Here is an 8,970-nt window from a genome sequence, read left to right on the forward strand (position 1 = left end):
GACTCTGTCGCTTAGTTACATGCATCCCGTCACCGTTTATCTGCCCTGTCAATCATCGTCAGATTCGTCACAGTTCAAATCCTTCACATTCAGTTTAATCTCCTACCGTATCGGAGAGAAATGTAGCCGCTCGTTGATCTGCCATTTGTGGATCTTTAATGCAGAGACTCTCCTCATGTGTTTGCAGTTTGAATATAATGATGCATTTAAAAGTTAATGGCCAAACGTGTCATTACAAAAGTTCACAATGCTGCTCCAGGTGAAATATAATGCGGACAACACTGAATAAATATATTTTTGTCAGGTTAAATATTGATAGTTGGTCACTCAAACCCCTTTATCTAAACTTGTCTACTTAACCGTCGAACTCGCACATCCTTCATGTTTGTAGTTTATTAACGCTTTTTATCCGCGTTTGTAGTTCTAATCGAATCCTCGTCCAACTCGCAGTGGGTTGTGGGCAATATCAGCCGTTAGAGTGCACATCGATCCATACTGTGAATTCGGACCGGAAATAGTAAACCATCCGGGAATCTTTGGAATACTCTTTTCAACATACTACGATTTGGGACATACTAATTCTATTTTCGAATACTATTTAGGATGGATAGTATGCGAATTGGGACGCAGGGACTGCCACCAATTGTGTGGATCAAAATTACACATTTCCTCCTTTTTTATAGGCCTATCCTCAGGGGCGTAGCCATCTTTTCAGAAGTGAGGGGGACAGAAATGTCGTAATACCATTTTTTTTTTTTTTTTGGACCAATATAATTTATCGCATCTCTTGCTTTTAATTGGGCAAGATATCAAATACACTGCTGAACAATAACCAATAATTAATATCTATAATATTATTCTCCTATTCTCCTTTTTTTTTTTTTTTTTTGCCAATTTTATGATTGGTTTATATACTACAAACACTTCTGCATTAAGACTCCATAGATTTTATGCAATGTAAAAAAATATATATATATTCTGATGTAACTCATCTGTTCTCTATGTGAATATATAGTAAAGTGTGATTTATTCCTGTGATCAAAGCTGAATTTATCATCATTACTCCAGTCTTCAGTGATCCTTCACTAATCATTCCCATATGAGGATCTGATGATCAACACACATTTAGGATTATTATCAGTTGTGCTGCCCATGGTGATGCTTAATTTTCTAAACATTTGTGGTAAAATTTAAAAAGAGAGAAATTAATACTTTTATTGATCAGACATGCATTAAATTGATCACAAGTGATATTTTTAATATTACAAATTAGATAATTTATTTAATAAATGCAAATAAATGCTGTCCATTGAACTTTCTATTCATTAAAGAATCCTGAAAAATAACATGTAGGCTATCATGGTTTCCACAACATTTTGGGAACTGTTTTCAGCACAGATAATAATCATAAATGTTTCTTGATAATGAAATCCTCATCTGAGAATGATTAGTGAAGGATCATGTGACACTGAAGACTGGACCCAGCAAGCAATTTTGCGTCTAAAAGACGTCTAATAACCGTCTAAACACAGCCCAGACGTCTAGGCTAAATCAAGGCTAAACTTGGGCTGTCAGTGAAAATCTAATAGACGTCTAATCATAGCCCAAGATTAGACGGCTATTGAATGGCTACATCTATATGTCTAATAGACAGCAAATATGGGTCTAGGCTAAAACAAGGCTAAATTTGGGCTGTCAGTGAAAATCTAATAGACGTCTAACCATAGCCCAAGGATAGACTAGTCATCAAATAGACGGCTAACACATGACTAATCTATACATTTAATAGACAACAAAATGGCTAAAGGATTCTTTTCACTCAAATATAACGGGTTCTAAAAATAACAATCCATCCAAACACATTAAATATAAAGGTTTTATTTAGAAAAAGAACATTAACAACCTAGACAACTTAAGATAATACTAAAAGATCAAAACATAAAAATGACCAAATAAAATGTTAAAAATAAAATTAAAAATAAAATTAGGATAAGAAATATGGAATATTAACAACGTAATATAATAAAAAAAAAAATATATATAAACTCTGTTGCCGCTGGGAAGTCGGTCATCATGGCATCTGCCAAATAAGAAACAAAACATTGCACAAGAAAAGCAATGTTGACATCATAATTGTTTACTTTATTTACAGTAATTGTGATGAAGTCATTCTCTTTTGCTTGGATGCGCACTAGAGCTGGGCAATAAAAGGTTAAGATACATGTATGTGACATGTTTAAAGAGATAGTCATCATTTACTCACCCTCAAGTTGTTCCAAACCTGTATGGGTTTCTTTCTTCTGTTCAACACACACAAAAATATATATTTTGAAGAATGTTGGTAACCAGATATTTGATGGTAGCCACTGACTTTCATTGTAGGAAAATGAATACAATGGAAGTCAATGGGGCCCATAAAGCTTTTGATTACCCAGATTCTTCAAAATATCTTTTGTCTTCAACAGCCAAAAAGAAACAACTTGAAGGCGAGTAAATGACAGAATTTAAATTTTTGGGTTTAAAGATATTTTAGCCATTATGTTGCATTAGAACAATGAGGAAGATGATTGGGAAAGCATTGAATGGTTTAAGGCCAAAGTACATTTCTGATCATCTGTCGCATTATGAACCATCCTCTCCGGTCATCTGGGTCAGGTCTGCTTTCTGTCCCCCGAGTCAAAACTAAACATGGAGAAGCAGAATTCAGTTTTTATACATAACATATCTTGAACAAACTCAAAGAAAACCTGCAGTCCTGTGGCAACTCTTCATTTTTTAAAAATCAGGGTTTAATGTTTGCCACTGCCTTTTATTAACTGGAAAGGAATCATGATACATTTCTTACACTGCACTTTAAGTTTTACTCTCCTGTTATCATGTTTTTTAATTATTATAGAACAATGTCTTCTTATATTGACTTTTTAAATTCCCCAATGTTGCTTTTATGTTTTATGTAAAGCACTTTTGGCTTGGTAAAATATGCAATTCAATTTTGCCTTGCCAATTCAAAGACTCATATTTTCATATAATGATCTAAAGAGTAAAAGGATATTTGTGGCTTTCATAACAAATTATTATAGGTTGCACGTTTCTTGTTTATCCCCTTGAAGGTGTACATGTAGCATGCTAACCACATGGCTTCATTCTACAATGTTACTAAGCTAAAATCTCACCGTTCATACACGATAACAAATAATGTATATAATGAGCATATGTCAAAACGAAAACACAGATACTTACAAGGCCAAATCATGTCCTTTAACGTTTACTGTTGCCCGTTGTTGTTCTCCGTTCTCCTCTTCTTGTATAAAAAAAAATCCACTCCAACCGACAGAAATGTTTTTCGCGATATCTGCCGTTGCCAGTAGTACAGGCGACAGTTGCCACCTAGCGGTTGAGAGTGGTAATTCTTTTTTTTTTTTCTTTTTTTTTTTCAAATATATCTAGCTTACGATTTTCTTTGACTGTCTTACATTTTAAGTGAATGTTATGCGGGACAGCAAAGCTAATACTAATTCAAATGTTTACAAATGGGTGGGCTAAAAGCAGACTACACATAGCCCGTCCAATTCAGAGCTAAATCGTGGCTACAGATAGACCATGACATGAAATGACACATCTTGCAGATATTATTGACAATGCGAACATGATGTAATATTAACCATATCATGTGCTACATTGCCAAAAACTACAATTAATCAGTTTTGTCTTTTGACTAAAAGTGGGCTACGGTGGGCCGGTCTGTACAGGAGCTAAACCGTGGCTACACATAGCCTATGCACATATCATGTTAAAGAAATGATACCAAACACCTTGTAATCACTGTTAACTTTGCTTACATGATGAAATATCATACATCTCACAAGTTGTTTGGACAAAAATTGGATGTAACCAAATTAAAGATTCTTTTGGCTAAAAGTGGTCTACTCATAGCCGGACTATATCAGGTCTATAGTTAACCTAGACGGTGAAATGACGGCTATTGCTTGCTGGGGAGTAATGATGATAAATTCAGCTTTGATCACAGGAATAAATTACTATATATTCACAACGGTTTTAATTTGTAATAATGTTCAAAATATTACTGTTCTAACTATTTTCGATTACATAAATGCAGCCGTGGTGAGCAGAATACTAAACATTAAAAAAGCTGCATTATTCATATGATACTTTTTTTTGTCAATAAATAGCCTACATTGAGATGACTTAAAAACACACATAAAGCATATTTTGTCGCACTCGTCTGATTGTTGTCGTCACGTTTCATCACTCATAACGATTGTTTTCCTTCAGCTGCAGCTCCAGCTTGACAGGGTATTACGAATCCACTTTTGGACTTTCTGTGAGAGCGCCCTCCTCATATTAAGATTCGGAAAAAATTACAGGTCATGCATAGATAATTTTTTGTCTCTGAATTTAAATCTTGATGTATTCACATTGGTTTCTATGTAAAAACACTTGCCCCTGACCTCAAGAAGCGCGCTATCAACCGAGTTTAGAGAAGGCTGTCGTTAGCGTCTCTGTTAACTTGTCCGCCCCCACACAGGGTAACCCCGGTTCGAATCCCGCTCGGAGCGGGTCGACTAGGATCGGTGAGACCCAATAAAAGTGCGGGGGACGAAAATACATTTTATTAAAAGTGAGGGGGACACGTCCCCCCCGTCCCCCGCGTAATCTACGCCCATGCCTATCCTATTCCATAAATTAGCCACTTTTAGAAAGAAAATTATAACATTATTTTCCTGAATTATTTTGTAAAATATCTCTTAAACCACATTTTTTTCTAGATTTTGTATTAAAACTGAGACACCCCTCGCTGCAGCCTGTAGCTCGATGACGTTGCTGGATCATCAGATCCAATACGTACTGGATGGTGGATCGTTATGGCAATGTCATTCATACAGATCTCTGAGTTAACTTATAATGCGTATGCGCTAGTCATAATGTATGATCCTTATTGTATATAGATGATGTTCTAAACTGTGTAGTTGTAGTACTGATAAATAGTATTAAGTAATTATTGATTAATAAATCATCTTTTCATAAATGTGATGCTTAAATTATCCTAGTTTCGCTGTACATGCATGCAAAACAGTAAATTTGTATATATTCTGATCGTACTTGCTGTTGAGTGGAAGGAAAAACGAGTCAAGTAATTGTCTCTGTTATTTTAATCCTCAATGCAACACGATCTGTAAAGAACTTTAAAATACCAGCCTACACATTCAAGGGAAAATGCAAAACGTGTGTCCTGATGGCGTGTGCATGTTATTAATCGTTATTTTTGCGCGAGCGGTTTGAGTATTTATCTATCCAGCAAAACTCTCTTGTGCATTCAATGATGTCCTCAAAACTGTTCTGCGCATGCGTATATGACGTCATCGAATTGTGAATGAAACCACCGCGCATGCAGGTCCAGTAAGCGTTGGATCTGATCCAGTACGTCATCGTGCTACAGGCTGCAGCGAGGACTTCTTGACAAAATGCACACTTTTCCTGACAAGCCAGATCCCCATCAAGATGTTTGGTCTGGAAACTCACCATAGAGTGCCGAAGTTATGATGTCACTTTGTAGGCCAAAACGCGGAAGTAGCTCAAAGTTGCTCAAAATAAAAAAGTCAGAAAAAAATGGGTGATACGAAGCGCAAAGGCGGCGCTGAAAAGGCCACAATAAAAAAAAAAGAAGGCTCTGGAAACTGACGCGGCCAAATGTTCTAAGCTGTGCACAATGTTACTCAAAAAAAACAAATGATGACGACGAGGCCGGTAAGTAATTATCCCGTTAAGGTAGTTAGGAGCAGTGCAAGATGCGACCGCGCAAAAAAATGCTGTCTGCAAACCACGTTCATGTATCAAAGTTTTCCTTCAGCAGCAGCCGCCTCTAGTCCGTTTTGCTGCTAATAGTGAAGAGCAACGCCCAGTGCCGTTACCAAGCTCCAGTCATGAGCCCAACACACCAGAATGGGCAGGTATGATTGTCATTCAGAAGTAATAGGAAGAGCCCTGCTCAATAACAAATGCCCTGAGATAATAATGATACCTGATGATTCAGGTTCATTAATGAAACTGAGTGACTTGATTTAAAAGCTTTGTAAAAAGGGGGTATTTGTGGTGAGAAATAAATGTAACAAATTTAATTTAGTGTCAGAAAGCGAGCGAGGACCCAGTTGTGAAGAGATTAGCTCTTACTGTGAAACAGGTAAACTGCTATACCATAGTGTGTGAATAAGCAAACATTATCACAGAATTTTTTTTCTTCTGGTTTAGTATCTTACTTGTTTCCAGTTTAAATATCTAAATATTCTTAATTCAAGATACATTTACTAGACAAGTGAAATGACATAAGAAATTGACTTGTTTTCTGAATTAGAAAAAATAAATCTTTTCTTCATTTCAATTTTTGGATATTTAGGAATATTAATTATACTAATCTCTTAAAAAATACTAATCTCTTAAAAAAAAGAGATTCTACTGTCCTGTTATGTACTGTTCTAATAAATCTTCACTGTGAAACAAAACTTAAGCTACTGTTTTTGCACTGCATTGAAAATTATATTTTTCAAAAATACAAATAATTATAAGGCTGTAGAGAATAGTGTACCTTATACAGACTTATATTCTGAGGTTGGAATCACATTATTTTAATATAGTCTGTCGTGAAAGTGGGCCGGTCTAAGGCATGAAACTCCAGGGCTGAAAATGAGTCTCAATCCGGCCCTGGCATCCCTTGTTGTAGGATGACAGAGCTTAAGACAGTAGTTGAGGACATTATTTTTTCCCAACTGTAGGGGGACCCCGAGAGCAAAAGTTATCCAGTGCTGCTTTAACAGACTCTGTCGCCTTTACGTGGATCCCGTCACCGTTTAACTGCCCTCAAATCCTCCACATTCAGATTAATCTCCTACCATATCGGAGAGGAATGTAGCCGCATGTTGATCTGCCATTTGTGGGTCTTTAATGCAGAGACTCTCCTTATGTGTTTGCAGTTTAAATATAATGATGCAATTAAAACTTAATGGCCAAACGTGTCATTACAAAAGTTCACAATGCTGCTTGCAGGTGAGATTATAATGTGGACAACACTGAATAAATATATTTTCGACAAAAGAGGACGCGACCCCTTCACACAATACAAAGTCAATGAAGAGCGTTGGATTGTCGTCGTCATCGATACATAATCTCAATACCTGATGCTGTATACCTAACTGGGTTGGACGTTTCTTCATGCTGATCCATACACCACACAACCATAATCTACTCAAGATCTAATCAACCCTATTATATTGCCTTTAATGCAATAATCTGCCCCCCCCCCCATTCACTGCCAACTAAAAACCTCATTATATTTATTACTTTCTTACAATTATCCCCTATTTTCTGAATATGCAACTATTTCATCAAAACCAACTCTTTTATTTAACATGTTCAGTACTTTCTAGTTGTTGGTTATATAATTTGAATTTGACCACCTTCAAATTTTTTCTTTGTAAAAAACATTATCTTCAATTATTATAATATCTAATAATAATTTTTAACTATAAAATCAATGTTCCTTCCTCTTTTCCAAATAGCCCCATCATCAGCAAAAAGTGAAAACCCCAATCCATTATCCAAATCCTCAAATACATAATTTATCATTATACAAAATAATAAAGGGCTTATACTTCCATGTGGAGTTCCATTTTTAATCACAAACCTTTCTGAAAAACAATTTCCTATTCTAACTTTTATTGCTCTCCCTAATAAAAAATTATTGACCTTTGATACCTAACTTGCATAATTAAATTAACAGCCCTTCTCGTCATTGTATGCTTTCTCTGTTTAAAAAAAGACAGCCAACAATCTCTCTGTTTATTTGTGCTTTTCTTATTTCATTTTCTAAACGCATTGCGTTGTTTTAAGTTATGGTTTAATAATAATAATAATAATAATAATAATAATAATAATAATAATAATAATAATAATTATTATTATTATTATTATTATTATTATTATTATTATTATTATTATTATTATTATTATTATATAATTCCAGAACTAACAAAAGATGTTTATCCAGGATTTGTCGACTAAACTGGCCACTGCGGCCGGTGTTCTTTGCAGGAAGAATCATTGAGATGAGTTACGGTTGGTTTAGTGATCTCTTTCGCCCCCTAGCGGTGAATCAATGGAATTTCGAAACAATTATTATGACCCACCCAGTTATAACCGTTATCGTCTTTTTCTTTCATTTTTATGGCGTAACGTTACGAAGCCTCGTTTACCTCGTTACTGACTTTGAAAGTTTGATACGATAGCTCCTAGTCCTAACCACTGATTCGAACCAAACGATTCATAAGGGTTTCAAAGCTTTATGAGCTTGTGTTTATTAATGACTCACTTCGTTGACACTTAAGTTGAATGGTTTAATTATTGGTCAATTTAATTGTTAGTAGAATTTTCGTGTCTTTTCGGGATCCCTGAATAATCTGCTTCCTTTATTGACCCAAATTTGGAGGAAACCCATGGCCTGTTGTTTACACAACTGCTGGATTCAACGATTCTAGACAAATGGACAATGTTGCATGACTATATGCCTAAGGAATAATTGTTAGATTAAACTAATTATATTGTCACTGTTAGTCCAGGCAAAGCCTGATTGCAGCTCCTAACAGCCAAGTTGGTTTCCGGTAGGCCTGCTTGCATGCAACGTGAATTCAAGATGTGAAAGGAGGTAGGCCTATAGGTTTTTTTGTTGTTGTTGTAAATTGACCTATTGTTATTTATCTGAGGCCTGTTTTCCATGTGTGAAATGGGTATTTTCTAGGTATCTCAGTCAGGACCTTTTTTAACCCGGTGTTGTATTATGTAAAATAAAAAAATCAGATTAATTTGTAGTTACAGATAGTCATTTGCTTTCACAAGGTGCACTGTAAAGGGCTACATTTCTATGATCTGAAACCATAAGCTTCAAGAAATATTAAGATTTCC

This window comes from Pseudorasbora parva, chromosome 2 (assembly GCF_024679245.1).
Source record: "Pseudorasbora parva isolate DD20220531a chromosome 2, ASM2467924v1, whole genome shotgun sequence".
NCBI classification, from domain to species: Eukaryota; Metazoa; Chordata; class Actinopteri; order Cypriniformes; family Gobionidae; genus Pseudorasbora; species Pseudorasbora parva.